Source organism: Thermobia domestica, chromosome 10, assembly GCF_964235325.1.
Source record: "Thermobia domestica chromosome 10, izTheDome1.hap1.1, whole genome shotgun sequence".
In the NCBI taxonomy this organism is placed as follows: domain Eukaryota; kingdom Metazoa; phylum Arthropoda; class Insecta; order Zygentoma; family Lepismatidae; genus Thermobia; species Thermobia domestica.
In genome coordinates, this window is record NC_137463.1 from 179326808 (window position 1) to 179341717 (window position 14910).

Consider the following 14910-nt stretch of genomic DNA (forward strand, 5'->3'; position numbering starts at 1 on the left):
TATGACTTCCCCCTAGTCCTAATATGTACCCATATATTTGTCTATTACCTTTTGTCGTTACAAGAGGTCTTACAGAGTTTTTACCTCCAACTGTATGAAGACTATTCTGTACTTCCATATGATATTCTGGTAGCTGTATCTCCTAAACCCCTGAAGCTTCGCACTTACAACTTCACTGGAATACTGACCACATTTAGTACTACTTTCTCATATGTGTCTCAGTCAGCAACTCGATTCACCCAAACGTAAGGTTTACTTGTCAGTGGAAAGGCAGGAAGCAGCGGATATAGTACAAGCAAGGAATTGCTCGGTTAATGTGTTGTTTAGAATAAATAGAACACTATATAGCCTAGTAATAAATTATTCTTTCTTCATTTAGTCTCCATGTCGAAAGCTGGAACAAACGAAACGAAACTATAGAGATGTAATGTCAACATTAAAATAGTTGATGACTTAGAAAGGAGATTTATCGACATTTATATTTCATAATCGAAACAAGAAGGACGACAGAAAAGTCTGGGTCGAAAGTATATGACATGTGCTCTGTAAATATGATAGCACTATACAGAACAATACATTTCTAGACAAGGGTTCAATTTAGTGCTATGAATACCGTATATGGGTGTTGTATAAATATCACCTCTCTCTCAGAGACTTAATTGTTGCAAAAAAAAAAAGTTTTGCGAATGGGAAGCTTCTGGCGTTTTCTTTAAACTTACGTAACGTTCCCAAATAACGGAAAAATGATACTTAAGTAATTAGTTGGCACGTAATTATTATTATTATTATTATTTTGAAAATAAGAATCAAATCATATCCACTCTCTACTTAGTCTACAACATATCCAAAACTAATCGCTCTTGTGCACATAAATGTCGCAATTCGAATCACAGCCTTACATTTCAATTGCTTTCCTATCAAAATCTGTAAGTGCGAGAACAATCATGCCTCCATTTGAGGTGACGACGAAAATAGGCAAACAAATCCTGCATTCTGATGACGAAATTCATTACACATGCACATAAACACAACTCACACATATTATATTAGTTCTTCAAAGATAAGCTTGCGAAACTATATATATATATATATATATATATATATATATATATATATATATATATATATATATATATATATATATATATATATATATATAAGTTTGCGAAACTTGCGTGGCAGAAGCTTCAGGAAAGAAAAGGATACGATGGCGTTGTTTTCTAAATTAGTGCTTTTATAGTTATGCATAATTGGCAGTTTTTTTTTTTTCATATTTTAGACAATACTGTGCAGTAAGGCATATTCGGTTCTTGTAGCTAGAACCTGGCGTCGAAATCAGGGGAGCAACGTCGAGCACTTCTTCGGAACTGCAATCAGCCACTGGCCCACCAACTTGCTAGTTGTACCGGACGAGTTAGACCGGCTGCATTTTAGTTTGCCCGACCAGGTCGAATGTCCAGAATACTCTGAAATCAGAGACCATCACGGACTGTCACTTACACGTGATGACGCACTGGTCAATGATATTGCTATTGCTGAGCGTGTCCTCTCTTTCGCGCTCTATTCTACTCTGAGCTTTATTCCCTTTTCCTCGTATGTTTATTGTTGCTTCACTTATAGTTTTTATCTGAGTTTTTATTGCTATTACTATTGATATGTTTCCTTTATTGTTAACCTTATTAGTATGTATTTTTCTTGCTCTATTTTAATTACTTTTGTTATTGTTCTAACTTAATGACTCATTGTTCTTACATATTTACTTTTTATTGGTTACTCATATATTTCCTATATATAAACATTGTTATGTATTTTACATTTTCATATATTTATTATCACAGTTTAGTGATTTATTATCACTCGTGACTTAGATTGCCTTATGAAGTGAAATTGAATGTTTCTCACGTGGAAGATTGTGATGTAAGAGAGTGAAAGAGGGTTGAAGAGTAAGGAATGATCTTAGGATAGGTAAAAGTCTACATAGTACTTCCCAGAACATTCAGCTATCCTCAATCTATGACTCTCTTGTGTTTTGTAGTCCTCCTTCAGAAACATGGAATCCAGATGATTCGCTCACATAAGAGTCAAACAGAAGCTCGGCACGAAAGTCAAAAACTCCCAATAAATTTATATCGTGAAGTGACACATCTGATTTTTTTTCATATTATTCTCGTTCTTGTCCAAAGAATATGTGAGTTAATACGCTACCCACACAGACTTATGTAAGTTCATGAATTCGAAATTAAAAATAGTAAAACGTTTCTCTTTACACCCTCTCAGTCAATTGATTTTGTCCACTCTCTCTCTTGATGTGTTCTTTTCCCTGTAGTTTTGTTCGAAAACCTCGGTCATTGAAATCTAAATTCAAGGAATCGGTAGCAGGCTGATGATATGCAAAAGGATGTAGACTAACGTCAGATACAGTAACCTTTAGGAATGTGGATAAAAGAATAATCTGTATTTTTTGTTCATTAATACAAAATAAAGGAGTCAAAATAAAGGAGACAACACAAATATTAATTATTTTATGTTCGAGCGTGTAAATGAACTGTAAGCTACGCTGAAAAAATGGAAATTAGAATATAACTCTAAACATTGATCTGATAATGTAGATTCAACGTCCATATTTCAAATAATAAAGATTGTCGTTTTCACAGCATTTTAATAGAAAATATCGTATTCCAAAATTTTATATTATTATTATTATTCAATCACATAATTAATTTTGTTGAACACTATATCTTCACAGTAATATCTTTACACTTTGTAATATTTAAACTTAAGATTTTGTAGGCTATTTTTATTTTTTATTTTCACTCACATTTTATAAGCCAAATGCTAAAAATTCTCATCCAGTTTTGTTTGCAGTTTGGCAGTAGCTAAACATTCTTTTAGGAAGAAAATTTCCCTGTTTTAAATATTGATGTGTTTTAAAAATCATTTTTAAAAGCAACTTAGAAAAATTCTTGCTGGAATGATTTCATGGATTGACACGCACTGATCAGACTCTTTCCATCCTAACGTCATCTAAATTACCCGCAAATTAAATGTCCTCAAGACAATGGCTGAAATTATTTCTCTTCACTTTGAGTTCTTCGTAATTTTTATTACAGTCTTATCGATGAACATGGTCTCGATGGCCAATAATATTCTTCTGATTCAGGGAAGGCTGATTTTATTCATTTTGTTATACTGATAATATTTTAGGTATGAGCCAGTCTTCTCTCTCTGTATTAGTTTCCTAATAGAAAGAATATTGTACGAAACTTTAACCCGAGAAAGCATAGGGGATGCCTCAGAGGCACCTGGTCCATCTTTAATGTAATTATTCATAATAGATGTTTCGTCGCCTGTCTTCCGCTCTAGAATTCTCCCATCTCTTTGGAATATGCACCCTGATTGAGTTGTTCATACGTTTTCTTATTTTACCTTAGAAAAATAGGGTTATTTTATATATTGACGTAAAGGCCCAAGGTGTACGTCGGAGGCACCCTGGTCAATTTTAATGCCATTATTCTTAATAGATATTTCGTCCCGTGTCCTAAGCTCTAGAATGCTTCTATCTCTTTGAAATACATAATCTGATTGCGTTTCCTAAGCATTTTTTTACTTTACCTCAGGAAAAATACCGTTTTTTTTATACTAACGTAAAGGCCCAAGGGATGCCTCTGAGGCTCCTATTGAAGTATGTACTTTTCTAATTATTTGATACTGTTCATTGTTTATTATCATTGACAAATGATATCATAGCAAAGTAGTGACTAGCCTTTCCTATTAATGACGGAAAATAAAAATGGTCGCGGTGAGTTCAGGTAGCTTTTATATGCAGCAGGGAGCCTCAGAGGCACCCCCTGGGCCTTTTAAGGGTAAAATTAGCATGGACCTTCTCGGGTTAAATGAATTATTCGGTTATAAACAATGCTTCATCTTCTTTTGGACCGATAGTGAAACTTTCTCATTTAATGGCATTCTGATGGAAGATTATAATAAACTCGATAATCAAGTTTTAAAAATAATGCACGTACAACTGTAGAAATGAGCTACAACTTTTTTCTTGTATTTTACTGCTGGTGTTCCTTTCACTACTCATTCATTCATTCATTTTTATATTTTATCCAATAAATGCTGGGTACTCCATAAGCTACAAGTTTATATTGTTAAAAGTTCAGGATATTAAAATAAATATTAGTTAGAAAGTTAGGTTCCTTACACACACAGTCTTTTCTTACTTCAATAGAAACGTATACCATCGCATGATACTTTGTAGCAGAGAAAATGTCGTGATAAACTACCTTCTTCCGACATTTCTACAAATAACAATGAATATCAAGAACTTTTAATCACGTAAATATATGCTACTAAAATGTTAAGAAAATATGGGTTTAGAAGAATCAAATTTAACTCATTTTTCAGTTTTCTGGATGCCAGTAATTTAAAATGCGAAATAGATATTACAACATCATGAAAGATCAGTATTATTGTTACAATAACAAAACTTAAAAACGCATTCTCTGGCAAGAGGTACTGATTATTCCTATGTAGTAAAATTAGAATATTTTCATGATCCTAATTTATAAATAGAAGTAATAAAATGGATCAATCATTATATTGTTTTATGAGATTTATAATTTTAAATTCATTTCTTCACGTAATTATATTATTTGTTGTTAATCACAGAGTTACTACTAGCAGGACTTGCAGCAGTTATTTTAATATACAGTATATATACACCGCGAAAAATGTTAGTTTTAAAGATACACGCGCAGCAAAATATATCAACCCATGTCAGTCCATCAAAGTTTGTTTTACTTTTTTAGTACTATAAGCCTATTTTAACACAGAGTAACTATACTGCATGAAGGAGCTTATAATGCTAATATGGCAAGCAATAAACGAATGTTTTTTTTTTTAATATTTCCGGAAATCAACCCTTTTCTACATATCTTAGCAGAAAACATCATAACGTTTTCACGTACTGCTTCTTGCACCATACCGATTTGGAAGTTTTTATGGCTCAAAAGAAGATGAACCAACAGGAGGACGTCATGGGGATACTCGAGTTTTCAGTGAAACGATTAAAGAAACACGTTAAACATAATGTCAGACACCGTAATCAGTTGCCAGATTTGATATTGTTTCTACTTTAATTTCTCTCTCTCTCTCGCTCTCAATTGTTCTAAATTTAAAATATAAATAATGTATCAAAATTGAAATTTAAAATAAGCATGGTATTACTGTAATATAAATCATGTAATACGTTATATTAATAATATAATCTTTTTTCTTTAATTTAATAAAACATAAACTAGCTATTAGCTTTTAAATGAAGAATAAAATAAAACCTACATAAAGATATGGGCTAACACCAGTATTTAGTGTGTAAGAACTGATAACATTCTTTTCTATTTAGAAGCTAAAAATCGCACATGATTAATATAAGTACATTTAGTATTGAGTAATCCCGAAATGCGCCTCTGTCTACTCCACGACCGAAAGACTCTACATTGATTTTGATTGTACCTAAGGTCATATAACAGTAAATCACTTTATATACGTTAGAACTAAAATGTGCACTTAATTGCTCCCAGTATTTCATACATCTAGAGTAATAATAAGAACAATTTAATACTATGAAATTGCGGGTCATATGAATCACAGCTTTCCCACCATGTTTAGCGGTAGGAAGTAGTTTCATTCATATATTATTTTTGAATGGACATCATATACTCATTGGCCTCGATATTGGAAAGAAGGTAATATATAACTCATCAGACGTACTCCTTTGGCGTGGAAGACCTGGTTTCGATTCCTAGCGGAAGCTCATGTGGTTCGGGTTCCACGTTAATCAGTAAGTCCCGTCTTGTATAGCCTTGCTGCTGAAAGGGACGTTAAACAATATAAACTCAACTCAACGTACTGCTCGTTTCTATTCATCAGCAGTACCTCATTGTGTAATGGGCACCATATTTCTATTTTCGCTAATCCTTTTACTCGCGGTTATCGTCGTTTTCAATATTATGACGCGAATGCTAAAGCTAAGATTATGCTTCGCTATAAGTATACAATGTATACATAGCTTGTTTCCGATGTTCGTAAATGAACTCACTTCTGCTGTCAGTTACCTCATTAGCCATGTGGCTCTTTATGAGAATATTCTTCAATGATGGGCTATCTTCTTTACCCATGCTTGTGTTTTCTCCATTATTTATCTTTCATGATGATGCACTGTCATATGTCCTGTATACCGGAGTCGCTGTTCGCAATTTCTCTTAATGTTGATAGTATATTTGCAGTCTTGGACATTCTTTCTTCAAATAGCCACATACTTATAATTTGAATTCTTTAAAAATTTAAGTCTCTTATTTTGCACTATCAATATCCACCAAGCAATACATATTAATGACTAACAATGAACTTAACCCTTAAGCAAAACCATGACAATGAAGGAATATTCACTATTAATATGAAATATTACATTTAGCAGTATATGCATGTTTCATTTCTTCATTAACCATTTAGATGTGCATATATACAAAGACACAAACTGTTTATAAACGATTTTCAATATGCCTACCTAAGTCAGAGCAAATAAATATTTTTATATATCACTCAGGATGGTCACATATTTTTTCTTTATAATGATGTGATTAACTTTGTTATTTTTCATTTCGTTGATCGCATTCACACGTTATCGTAAAATAGGTTTAATACAAGTGTGTAATGGTACTACGAGTTTTGAAGTGTTATAACGCTAACGCACTTCATGCGCTAGCTGAAGGGTATATGAATATGCTATAACATTTACATAGTTTAATATATTTGGATATTAATATCAATGTGTGGCATTATTTTCCAGAGAGGCAAAAACTCTGTGACGAGAAAGGCAACGAGTGCATCAACACTCATAAAGGTACGCTTACCATTCACTGCTTAAAAATATTTTTGTATATTAATATCTTGAACTATTAAAAATTATTGCTCATGGCCCTTACTGAAACAAATATTAATACTAAGAGAAGAAACTGGACAGTATAAAGTAAATGTGTTTATTTGCTAAATTACCTTAAAAGGTGATCTTCGAAATTAAAATGCTTTAAAATAAAGTACGCATATAAAGGTTAATTAAGAACCGTTTACCTTAAGTAAAACAATAAATCAAAGCTAAGTTATGGAAAATTTACTTTTATAATCGAGTGACTTTATAAAAATAATGTTACTTTTAGCATGGATATGAGTTTGACTTCAGGTGTCCCTTTGGCTATGATTTTGTCTCTATGGCAATTACGGTACATATTCAGATCAAACTTTTAATTTGTTGCTGGAGATAAAATATTAATATCAAGAAAGAGAAGAGGAAAAAGTGCCATTAAGCACTGCGCATATACGTTAAGGAAAAATTGCGAAATGACTACAATTGCTGCTATCTACAAAAAGTTCCAGCCGTCAATTGGGATTGGTCAACTTTGAACCGTGAGCGCATTACACACAAATTACAAAACAAGACAAGCACTACACAGAACGATTTCTTAAATTTTAGAAATTATCAAATCTAAAAAATTAAATTTTCCTCACCACTGTAAGTAATTTGGAAACATTTTGTGGTCCATTTTGCTCCTTTAGTTTGATAAAAGTTATGCAATATTGAAATTGTGTGGAAATTCGTACTAACTTCTCCTCTAAGGAGAGATTGTACACATCACAAACCCTATGGATATACATGTGTGTTCATTCTCTTTCTAGAACATGACTGCATAGATGCACTCTTCTAAAATGTCGCTAGGGTCCATTAGTCCACCCTGCAAACTTTGAAATTATCAACAAATAGTTACGTTTCTATAGGACTCTGTTAATTTGGTCTCCTAGCTTGTCATATTTCCTGGATAAAGAGTTACGTAAACATACGCTTTTCCAAGTGGACGTTTTTTGTCCCAATTTATCCTCAAGGATGATGCTGTATTACATGATATAGTTGTATGAGTAAATATACATCTCCTTTTTCTTTTATAAGGCAAATACAATAGTTTTCCAACCTCAAATTTCGACAGAAGTGTATTTACTAATCCCCTTAGATCTTGGAATTAGTGAACCATGAATGTTGTATACGACTAGATTACATACATCTGTAAATTTGAATGTACATTTTGTTTCATTTCATAACTAAAACATATCAAAAGATATTGGAATGGTTTCATTAAGACATTTTCATTAATTGGAGAGCAAATTAGTAGCACATGGTACATTACATGATAGGCCTCTATATTTCCTTCAAGGATAAGTGTCCATGTTATGATCTCGTAGTCCAAAATTGACAAAAGTAATAATTTGAAAAATTATCTTAACTATGTTTTAACTTTTTACAATGAATGTTATGGATGTGTAGATTTCTGAATGCACTTTAACGACAGACAAGTCCATTTAAGCAAGTATTCCAGAGTGTATGAACCAAATTTGATTACTACAACCTGAAAACCGTGAGTAGAATCCTAAGCAAGGATCGTTCGGAATATGGTAATGGTTAGTATTTTAAGGAACTCAGAGGGCATTCTTGTGGTGAACGCTACACTAAATGATGGTTCAGCGACTAGAGAATACTAGAATACTATTGCAAACTACTTCAGATGTTTAAGTAAAAAAAATATGAAATCGCCAATGAAATCAGTCTAAAATTGTTTTGAAGCAACAATACAGTAAAGTTTTTAGGTGTAGTAGCAAACTGCAAAGAAATATAATGTTTTACAAAATATAGCACTCTTAAACTGTTTTGTATTCCCTAGCTTAATAATAATAATGAACTACATTATAGTAGTAGTAAAGAAGTAATTATGCTGACTGCTGTTTCATGAGCACTGGAACTCCGGATTTTTAAGGATAATAGCATTGATCTATGTAGGAATGATATGCAATACGGGATATTTACTTTGGAAAATATAGAAAAGTTTCATGCCTGAGCGACCTCTATCTTTTTGTTTATGATTGGAAGTTGTCAGATACCCCCGTTTAATATATAGAATAAAAATATATACCAAAAGAATAGTGGAAGTCGAACGAGGTTAAAAAGCATTGAATCCTTGCATAAAAGAACTTAACACACATGTCTATGAAAACAGTTGTAATAGTTTTTTCAAGTTGTATTGAGAGAGTAAACACCTTAACAACTTTCAGTCTTCTTTTACGATCTATGTTTTCATTACTTTGTTTAGAAAATCGTGTGTGTTTTCTTAACTATAACAAACTTGTCTGCATTTGTACATGCGCTATTTGCTCTAAAGATAAAAATACATTAAGTAACAAAAGATGAGTTGAAAGGCAGCAAACTGTGAGTTATGTTCAGAATCTCGTCATTTTTTCTTACCACTTTCTCTCTTATTACTTTACTGAGTTGTTGCCAAACTATAATTTTAAGAGATTTACTAAATTCACTTTCACATTATGTTTGGAAGAAGTGTGAATATTGATGACGCACACTTACCGATTCCATCAATTATAATTTCCTCATTTGTTTCAGTAGAGACACCTTTATCAATGTGATACTTGATTTATAGTGACGTATATTTATAGGTTACATCAAATATGATTCCAAGTCTTTTTTAGAGGATACCATGAAGATGTATATATGAGAGGCATATATATTTCAAATTTAACTAAGAACATATACATTCACAACACTTAAGCTACTATGAATCATATTACCTAGGTATTTATTACTTGTTGTAAAACGTACATTTTACATGCTATGAACATGCACTGATAGTATGTGTGGAAGCTTTTGGAGATGCATCTTTGCGTTGTTTTCCAAACGATAAGTACTATAACAGTTTTAAAGTTATATTTACAAAATCTATTTCCTAAATTTTGGAGGAGTATCTTGAACTAGTTGACTCCAATTGTTCAAATATATTCACTCACTTGTTCAAATACAGTCAATAATCTATAAATTCATAATGTTCAATGTAAAACGTGTAATACAGATCAGTAACAATACAGTTCTAGTTAATCATATCATCATATCCAAAATTATTTGAGGATACAAACAGATAACATGGGCAATTATCTTTCAAATAGCTCAATTCACTGTACAATAAGCTTAAGTATTTTTCCGAATGTAATGAATAAATCAAACATATCCTTTCATATATTTATTTCGCAATTTCTTACCCATCTAATGGAACGGGGTGGGTTAACCAAATTCAAAAAGTTCTGTCCTCGTTCAATCTTGGAGAAACATTAGATTCAGTCTACCTAAACTCCAATAAAATTCTAAATTAATGAGTGAAATATATTATTTACAGAATTATTTATTCCAGTCCTCTAGAACATTTAAATATGTTTGTATTGCCAATTCCCCAATTAAAGTGATGTTCCATTACAACGACCCTAGAATTTGAGATGAGCATACTATTGTACACATAACCTATGAAAGGAAATGAATCTGTACCCCCACCCGTACAACCATATTCTATGAAAGAACATCTTAGAGGAAACATTTGGACAAAGACCGCATAAATAGGAAGCGTTTCGTACTTTTTCACTACTTTTAAAATCATGTTACGGAACAAAATATGTCATCCAAATTATTAGATGGCAGGGAGCTAGTCCGATAGAATACTAACTTATATTTAAACTTCACTATTTCGGAATTTAGAGATGACTAAATTTACTTATATTGAAATTTGAAATGGGCGCACCAAGATACAAATAGCATATGAAAGAAAATATACTCTGTATCCAATCATAGGTTTACATGATTCAATAAACCATATTAGAGGGTAAATTAGGAAAGAACCTCCAAGTGGAAAAAGAATGTTGATTACATATGTATAATTGAAATTTTTTATCCATAGAAGTAAGAGGACGGAGCACTAAATTCTTATAGGTAAAACCATTGTCGTAGGAGAACAATTACGAAATTGTATTTGTTGAAAATTTTCAAATAAATAGGGCGGTAAAGTGTATTCCCTACAAAACTTTTAAAGGATTACATCAAGGTACCAATGTTCTGTGAAAAAGAACGAACCCGTGAACCTACCCATAGGAGGTAGTGTAATGATACCTCGCCTTAGATAATTAATTAGGACCGATATCATAAGAAATTTTTAATGTTTGGCAAAATTTTAGCTATTCAAGTTAACCACATGGATCATTCGAATGTTTACAGGTTCATTTTATAATGATATACAGCCCAACTAATGTTTGGTTTGACATTTTCAGAATTAAGAAGTGATTTATGCAATCTCCCCTGAAGTTGATAATATGTTCCGATGTAGTAGTAGCGGTAGTAAGTAGTACGTATACCTAGTCAAGTCAGCAAATAAATGTGGATGTCTCAGAGGTAATGGGTCCAGCACATGGTCAATGATCTAGTGGTATATAGGATCACTCTCGCTTGATTTTGGGAAAAAAAACTTGATAGGTATAAACCATTGTAGAATTTGGAAAGAGTGTACCCTACACTACCCTTTTTAAATTTTAGACATTGCCCAAAATTAAAAAGGAAATGCTATGGTAACATAGGACCGGGTTTGTATCACTGTAAATACTGATTATCCATTTTATGGATTTCAAATGTTACAAATGTAAATTTCTGAGGACTTTTACCTACTTTATTATAATTGATGAGGTTTTATTTCGTTATATAGAAATATGGATGAGGACAGTAGTCCATTCCTTTCATAAGATATGAGTACATTAACGCACTCCTTCTAAAATTTTGTTAGATGTTTTGTAGGACCCAAGTACATACCACCATGTTTTGGGGGGCCAACTCATTTCCTTAAAGAATATAAACGTGAGCAATACTTTCAACATGTTTCGTTATTAACATGATTTATCCTGGTTGATGAAACTTTATTACATTATATGGTTGTAGGAATAATTTTAGGTACTCGTTCTGTTGAATGGGACAAAGGTATCATCGTATCCTCATCGCCAAAAGTGCATTTACATCGCCGTGACAGTTATGTGATCGCGAAGTACTCCAAGGAAGGAAAGATTGCATAGAATTTGTGATTAATTTTGAAGATCTTTAATTTTCACCAGGGAATTAACGTAGGTATAGGGAGTACAGGCACAGAGTTAAAGCATCAATGCACAATCATCTCTGAAAAGATTCGTTTTCTTAGTTTTTCGATTTATTGTCTTATATATGAAGTTAAACAAAAAAGACATGTACCACTGATAACGTAGATCGTCTTACTTCTTAAAAGCCTATATATCAGAATATTCATCTCTAGGCATGATCTAGAGCTCCCTTGAGGCTAAGCGGTTAGCTTACGCGTATTTAGAGTAGGAGACCCGACTTCGATTCCCAGCGGGTGCTCTTGTGGTTCGGATTCCACGTTAATCAGTATGTCCACGTATCATATAGCCTCGCTGCTGAACGAGACGTTAAACCCAAACTCAACTTAACTCCAGGAATGATGGAAAAGGAAGAAAAAGAAAGAGATACGACATCTGTAAGATATACATGATTTACTAAGGAAGTATAGGAATTAGAACACGTAAAAGAGCGAAAGGAAGATCAAGAAATATGAACTTTTAGAAACGGCCTAGAGTGTGAAAATATTTTTTTGAGATTGCATTTTCTAATATTACAGTATACTTATTTCAGCATCCAAATATCTCTATCCATGACTACGAAATAAATTGAAGAGAGAAACGTTTCCATTTCTAGAATTGAATTAGAAAAAATCTCTACCTGACCTAAACTCGAACTCGTCACCTTTGAATTCGAAAGACGAGCTCTACTCACTGAACTAAAAACTACTGTGACAGTAGAGGATCTAAGGGTGCTTATCGTTCTTCAGGAATTTACCATGACCTGTTCGCAGGACACTCTTCCAAATTATAATTGTGCATTATTACATTCAGCTCACTGTCTTCATTTGAGAATGAAAACTGATTATACTGAATATTAATATACTCTGCTGTTGTAAAGGAAGAGCAATAATAAATGAAAATAAAGTTCTAGGTATTCCATAAAGTATACAAATATTTATTCCAAGTAAAACACAATATAATACAGTAACTAAGCAACATGATGGCCAGTAACGCCCAGAGGAAATTTTCTAAGGAGGGACAAAAGACGAGTGTGCAGTTTATCAAAAATTTGTTTTCTTATATGTACACCTTATTCCAAAAAAGTTAAGTGCATTGGTTATGAATATATATATATAGTGTGTGTGTGTGTGTTCCGGTGTAGCTGCCACGCCAGGATAAATTTTCAGCAAACATCTTACTCATATAACTTACAATCTAACAGAGAGTAGTGTCGAGATAAGACTCCCTCACACACCTATGTGGAGTGGGAGGAGGAAAATAAAAATGAATAAAATCGATCCATGTATGTATCGAATGCACAGTTTTCGAAATCACTTAGATAAATAGTGACAAAGCAGATGAAGTTTCACTCCGATTTAAGCTCTCATGTGTACCAGAGTGTGTAGTATTGAAACGTGACTGGAATTCTGACTTTTCCAGTAACGGAATGAATGTCGGGAAGGTACATTAAGAGTAAACCAATGAGATCTAATGAGATTAATATTCGTTCCAACTAAAATGCATTTTCTAACTTTACACTGGTCATATGGCATAAGGCCTAGTTTTATACTGATATGCATCTATCGTTAAGTTTTGAAATGAAACTCAAACTCTTTTTAGAAAATAGCATGGCAAATTAATAGGAAAGGTAGAGCAAAGGTGATGAATTTCTAGGGGCGAGCTTATACAGCCTGGTGTTCGAATACTGCTTGGCAGAAAAGGTACTTTACCTTAATCTGATGAAAACAATCCATGATTGCGTATCTAGCCAACGCGAGAGAATTACGGAGAAGCTCCTTTGTCAACAATCCAACCACCTCTTCCCTGAGACTCCTCTGCCCGATGGTTTTGTTTCAGTTCCATTTTTCCGGGTCCCTCCTTCCTGTCATGTGGTCTTCCAAATATGGTCAAGGCGTCTCTCTAGACGCCACCCACGTCAACCTCATCATTTCGACGTCACTCCGAAGTTCGTTGTCCAGGCCGACCTCATCAGAGGCGATGTCCTCCAAGCCCAGACTCATCAGGATCGAACCCGGCAAAAACTTGAAGACAAAGCGGAAGGCAGGAATCTCTGACTCTAGGTGTAAATACAGAAAACACAAACCTCAGGAGAACGTTTTCCTCAATGCTGACTGCGGAAGCTAGACACGGAAAACAAGATTCAGCGTCTCGTTTGTTTGTCAATCGGCTGCATAAGCGGAAGAGGAAGAGGTAAGGGACTTCTAGGACATTTGCCTTTCATGCTGGGTTTAATAACACAGAAAAGAAAAGTAATACAAAATGCTCTTCGAGCCTTTAGACTACATAAATCAAAAATTAAAAAAAAATAATAATGTTTTCTTCTGTAATGAATCCTCCGGGGATCGAACCAAGAGACCGGATCCTCAACATTCCCCCCTTCCAGAAAAAGGTGCAGAGCCATCATAGAAAAGACTTTTTCCAATGAATGGGTCGAACCTTGGAACCTGAAAAGGACTAAGAAAATGATTTAAAAAGGGAAACAAACTCAATTTCTCTTAAAAGGGGAAAGAAAAACAAAAACAAAGGCAATGATTGCTGAAGAATGAATCCGGCGACTTGACTTCCTCGTTTGTGTGCAGGTGGCAGCAAGTAATTAGCAAGATAAGACGCAAGCAAGCCTGTTCTGCCCCTCGTGACGAGAATGTGAAGCATGTTGTCGTTGAGCGCATCGTTGAAGGTCACAATATGCCACGCTACTAACCTAGTTTCGTGGCAAAGAAGAAAAAGAAAAAGAAAAAAAAAGACGTAAGTAACTTGCATTTAGCACATAAAATATGTAATTGAATTAGTAAACTTCTATTGCAATAATGTAGATTTGTGAATCTTACAGTTATAAGAGTATGATAGTGCATATAA

General features: G+C 33.5%; 1 protein-coding gene across 1 annotated transcript in view; it reads left to right on the plus strand.

The window, feature by feature from the left end:
- Positions 1-13912: 13912 nt before the first annotated feature.
- LOC145662119 (uncharacterized) overlaps positions 13913-14910 on the plus strand; it is a 48169-nt gene continuing 47171 nt past the window's right edge. Inside the window, exon 1 of the mRNA XM_081727453.1 lies at positions 13913-14799. The gene's annotated coding sequence lies outside the window, so the exon portion shown is untranslated. The remainder of the gene's footprint in view (positions 14800-14910) is intronic.